The sequence below is a fragment of the Heteronotia binoei genome, chromosome 3 (assembly GCF_032191835.1).
Source record: "Heteronotia binoei isolate CCM8104 ecotype False Entrance Well chromosome 3, APGP_CSIRO_Hbin_v1, whole genome shotgun sequence".
Lineage (NCBI taxonomy): Eukaryota > Metazoa > Chordata > Lepidosauria > Squamata > Gekkonidae > Heteronotia > Heteronotia binoei.
Genome location: NC_083225.1, coordinates 103,932,050 through 103,938,049, shown reverse-complemented (window position 1 = coordinate 103,938,049; position 6,000 = coordinate 103,932,050). Strand labels below are relative to the sequence as shown.

The following is a 6,000-nucleotide window of genomic DNA, read 5'->3' as shown; positions in this document are numbered from 1 at the left end:
ATCATTTGATTTTTTGTAATATGCCTCATTATCAATGGAGGCCCAGGTCACCATGGCTGCCAAATCAGCTTTTCCCCTTCTTTGGAAGGTTTAGCAAGTAGCTCCCTACCTTTCATTCCATGACTTGGCTACAATGATCCATGCAATGGTCACTTCCAAGTTAGACTATTGTAACTCATTCTACATTTTACATTGTACCTGACCCAGAAGCTGCAGCTAGTGCAAAATGCAGCAATGTGTTTGCTGACTGTGACTACACCAATTGGACTGGCTGCCAATAGAGTTCTGGATCTGCTTTAAGGCACTAGTATTAACCTTTAAGGTCCTATGCAGCTAGGGGCCAACATATCTGCAGGACCATCTCTCCCCATATGTTCCCCGAAGAGCCTTGCCCTCAGAAGTTCAACATCTACTGGTAATCCCTGGCCAAAAGATGTTTACAGGGCCTGTAAAATTGAGCTGTTCTGTCAGGCCATTGGGTGCAGTGGCAGATGTCCAGTCAATTCAGCCCCTCCTACTCTATTGTGATGGCAGTGAATTTGCCATTCTGAGAACCCTTATCAATCAGGTTCCATATTCACTCTAATAGAAACAGGCTAACTTTGGAAATAATAGATGACCATGATCCAGCTAAAGTCTTAAAGCATTTGGGGACCTTTTGACAGCTTTCAAATCAATTTTTGAAGTACCTAAGCGACCCTTTAAATCTAGGGGAAAGTATGCTCGCTACGACAGGGAATGTCATCAGCTAAAGAGGGCTGTCCAAAGGTTAGGTAAGAGTTTTAGGTCCTCCAGGAATTATGAAAATTTAAGATCCCTACTTCAGCTTAAAAGGGTTTACAGAAATCTAATAAAAACTAAAAAACACCAGGACATACAAAAAGAATGGGATCTTCTTATTGATGCCTCTAGGAGGAAGGATGCAAAATTATTTTGGTCACTGGTTTCTAAAGCAGGTTACCAATCCAGTATGAGGAATCCCATCCCCCCACAAACTTGGGTTCAGTATTTCTCCAAGCTTTATATGTATACATACCCAACAACAGCCCTACCTCAAACTAGTATTCAATAATTACCCTTATGGCCTGAAGTTACTACACGGGAAATAGAAAGCCGTATTAACAAAATGAAACTACAGAAGGCTCCTAGTCCTGATTTTCTACCCTCAGTTCTTATTCATAGTAGGACCAACTGCTTTGCCCCTATATTAGCAAAAGTTTTTACTAAGAGAAATGAGTCTGGCAAAATCCCACCTAGCTGGAATCAGGCACTTATAGTCTGGATCTACAAAAAAAGAGACAGATCATATTCGGGGAATTATCTCCCAATCTTCCCAATTATCTCCCAAATTACCTCTCAGTGGTGGGTAAGCTGTATGCCTCCTATTTGTTAAATAGGTTGACTAACTGGATGCCAGAAAAGTCTACACTGACCCCTGAGCGAGTGGGCTTTCAACCGGGATATTCCACCTTAGACCATTGTTTTGTCTTATTCCGTCTTATAAGGAAGTATACATCTTTTCCTAATGGCTCAATATACGTTGCCTTTATGGACCTAACAATGGCATTTGATTCAGTCCCTAGAAGCAGATTGTGGCAGAAACTTATCAACTATAGTATAGATGCCCACTTACTTTGGCTAATTCAATGTTCATATGATGAATCTGAAGCACGAGTATGAACCAATAAGCAAAGACTGATTTCAGATTCCTTCAAACTGCATAGCGGAGTCAGACAGGGTTGTGTTTTGGCACCCTCCTTATTGAATCTTTTTATAAACGACCTTCCGGACAATATTAGGCTTCATAATTCACATGCACCCATGTTGGCAAATCTTCCAATTGCCACACTTATGTATACTGATAACACCCTGCTGATTGCCGGCTCTCTAGTGGGCATGCATTGTTTATTGTCAGCATTTGGAAACTACTGTAGTAATGAGGATTTAACTATCAACTGTGATAAATCTAAGATAATTGTTGTTACCAAAAAAACCCCTCGATTCATTCCATATGTGTGGTACTTAAATGGGAGGAAGATTCAACAAGTAACCAGTTATAATTATTTGGGTCTGAAATTCCAATATAATCTTAATTGGAAGAATCATATGGACCATATGAAAGAGAAAGCTCTGAGAACGATCAAGGGAATCCTGCATTTCTTTTTTTCCAGAGGTGGGCAATATATCCCCCTCTGCAATCAAACTTTTTGATGCTAAAGTGGCTACTCAGTTTCTGTATGAAGCTCCCTTATAGGCTGACTCAGCAAATGAGTGTTTAGATACTGTTTTGCACTACTTCCTTAGAAAACTATTGGCTGCCCCCTACTGTATTGCAGGGATTGCCATTGGAACTGAGTTGGTGATTCAATCTTTGAAAGCTAAAGCATGGGCTGCAATCTTTGGATACCGGTTAAAATCTCTTCTGGCCCTCCCTGCAGACAGTCTTTTATCTGTACTACAAAGAGACTCATTTGTTAACCCTTTGTTTGAATTTGTAGATTCTAAACTTCAGACCATGGGATTGGATAATGATTTTTTGTTGACTTTATCTTTTTCCAAAACTTGATCTCTGATGAAAAAAAGACTTTCAATGGGACTTAAACAGCACTATTTTCCATGCTTTTTGCATGTGCTCTGCTGCATTCTTTGGTTTTACATACTTCAAGTCCTACTGTCCCTATACAAATTTTCTGACCATCCCAGCCTACAGAAGAGCCTTCTTTTTAGCCAGGTTTATTGTGCTCCCTACTACTGTTCTTAGTGGGAGCTACATGAGAAAGCCCTATTCTGAGAAATTATGTGGTTGTGAATTCAGCTCTGTTGAAACTGTAGAACATGTGGTTTTTGTTTGCCAAAAGTATAAAACTACTTAAGAAAAGTTTGTCAATCCATTAATTTTCAATATTGATCTTCCTGTGGCAAATAAGCTCCAGCTTTTGCTTGGTGGCTTTGATCTAACCATCACAGTTTCAGTTGTAAAATTTCTTCTGGAAGTGTTAAGATTTAAGAGACAAGAGGAGGATTTTAAGAAAATAGAAAATGATGTTTTATGTTGTGCACTTTGCTGATTCTAAACGTTTATTTTGTAAAATCTGTAAAATCTATATTATTGATGAATTTTCTATTTCATCACCATTTGTTTATGATCAAATGGTCAGTGAGCAATAAATATATATGTATATGTATGAAACAGGTCCAGGACACCACAAGTTTTTGGAATACCATCTTGTTTAATAGAGAATTTGGAATGAACATAAGAACATAAGAGAAGCCATGTTAGATCAGGCCAATGGCCAATCCAGTCCAACATTCTGTGTCACACAGCGGCCAAATATATATATATATATATATATATATATATATATATATATATATATATATATATATATATATATATATATATATATACACATACATACATATATATACACACACGCACACACTGTGGCTAATAGCCACTGATGGACCTCTGCTCCATATTTTTATCTAACCCCTTCTTGAAGGTGGCTATGCTTGTGGACGCCACCACCTCCTGTGGCAGTGAATTCCATGGTTGTTTTTAGTTGTTGTTGTTTTTAGAGTCTTTATGGTTGTTTTTAGAGTCTTTAAAGCTGATTGATCTTTGTTAGCATTTATATGTTGTGATCTGCTCTGAGCCCACTTGCTGGGAGAGCGGGTTAGAAATCAAACCCAATAAAAAGTAGAAAAGAGCAAAAGACCAGTAGCACCTTAAACACTAACTAAATTTGTGGCAGGATATGAGCTTTCACTATGTGGTTCACCACCTTCAGCCATATGTATTCAGGAATAGGACAGTCTATAAAAACAAATAAAAGTAGCTTTTAAAGGTGTAAAAACTTTGTAAAAACCCACAAACTGTTAAGTAAGATATTCTGGGTGCTGCATAGCTCCAGTCTCTCACACTAAGAAAAAGATCAAGGCTGATGATATATTACAGAATGAAGCTACATTGCTGAGAATACACTGTCATTTCACTTTTTCTCTTTTATCATTTCCCTTAGCATAATAACAAAACCAAGTATTAGGGTTGCCAGGCTGGAAAACACTGGGAGATTTTAGAGGTGGAGCCTGAGGAAGGCACAATTTGGGGAGGGACGGACATCAATGATTAAATATACCACAGAGTCCACCCTCCAGGTGAAATGATCTCTGTTGCCTGAAGAACAGTTGAAATCCCTAGCGATCTCCAGCCATTACTTGGAGGTTGGCAATCCTATGAGCAAAAACTGATGTATAATTCTTACCCACTCCCTGTTCATTCAACTACCAATCTGAGAAACAAGGCACTCTTCAATCAACTGCCTGAGACGGGAGCAGCACCACTTACTTCCACCTCAGATACCTGGAAGCAGGGCAGTTGGTTTCCCAAGCAAAGGAGAATAACACTAGTAACCATTTAGTAGCAAGGTATCACCTGGGAGGGAAATGTATTTCTAGATTCAGATTTCAGGAAGGGCATAATTATTAGTATTTGGGTCCCCCAATATGGTTTCAGGATTTATGTTCCAGTTTTTCTGGGATTCCAGAAATATTCAGGTTCTTTTTATTCTTCATGGGGAGCTGGGGGGAGGGGACCAAAATTGCTGCCTGTCCACTAAAGACCGTCAAGTTTCAACCAAATTGGACCAAGGGTTCCAGTTCTACAGGCCCCTGAATAAGGTGCCCCCAGCTATTCTAATAGCAGGGGCATGGACTGTGAGGGGAAAATGGCTTTGGAAAAGGCCCTGCCCTAACAAAGGAGGGAGAGAAGGAGGGAGGGAGAAGGAGCCAGACAGACCCACAACTTTGCTGGGGCCTGTACCTGGTTCACCTGGACTAGGAACTGACTTCTCCAAGCCAGGAGATATGTCTCTATCCCCCCACCCCTCCATTGCCCAGAAAACCTGTTAGCGGAAAACAGTCTAGGGACCTTACAATTCCAGCCCCAGATATTCCCAAATATTTCCAGAAATATGGGATGTGGATACTTTTATTCCCAAGTATCTTGAATACTGCTCCAGTTACCCAAATATACAAATGACGATGATGACGATGGGATATTCTTAGGTATATATTTGGACAGGATACATCTGAGTGCATATCCCTACTGCTGGGCAGAAAAATGAATAGAAAAAGGGAGAGAACGCTCGTGTTATTTACAGTCATGTGAAAGACAAAAGAGAGCTGATAATGTATTCAGAGAACAGGGAACTTCTCTATATTATAAAACTGGTCTAATGCAAAGCACTAAAGTATGCAGAATAGTTTATACAAAATAATCTATGCTAATTTGCCTAAACCACAGTCTATGAAAGCTGTAGAGTTCAGCTTTTCTTGGAATGGCACTTAGAATTTCACAGTACAGAAATAATTTATTATACAAACCTTAGGAAAAGTCAGCAAAAAGAAAGAAAAAGAAAAAAACACCCTCTTTCTCAAGATACACAAATATCTGAAATTGTAAGAAGGCTATGTCAAGAATCGACTACTAATGTGCCCTAACTTAGCATTTTCCACAAAGAAAAATCAGTTGAACACTAGAGCAGCTAGCACATTCCCAACTCCCTTTGTATGCTATTTTAAAATATACAAACCGCCCCCTCCCCCCACAGAAATGGAATAGAAAATCCATTCTTTTACTAGTTTTCGACCATACTAAGTGCAACAGGACAGTTAGAACTGTTTACGGGAGAACTAACTTTTACCAAGTGATCTTGATTGTGCATTTTTAAGCAGGGCTTTTTTTTTTTTTAGCAGAAACACACAAAAATGCAGTTCTGGCTGGCTTGGCATCGGGAGTATGACCTAATATGCAAATGAGTTCCTGCTGGGCTTTTTCTACAAAAAAAAGCCCTGCTCTTAGGAGACTTAGGAATTTACAGTGATAAAATATGGGAATTAAGAACAAAAGGTTTTCAACTGAAGCAACCAAATTTTCATTTCACATAGGTTCTGATAGGTCATCTTTAAGAACATGATTCCCTTTTTGTGTCAGTTGGA

At 39.1% G+C, this 6,000-nt stretch overlaps 1 protein-coding gene across 3 annotated transcripts in view; it reads right to left on the bottom strand.

The window, feature by feature from the left end:
- Positions 1 to 6,000, bottom strand: part of TIAM1 (TIAM Rac1 associated GEF 1) — a 338,703-nt gene that overhangs the window by 213,858 nt on the left and 118,845 nt on the right. The gene's annotated exons all lie outside the window — the stretch shown is intronic.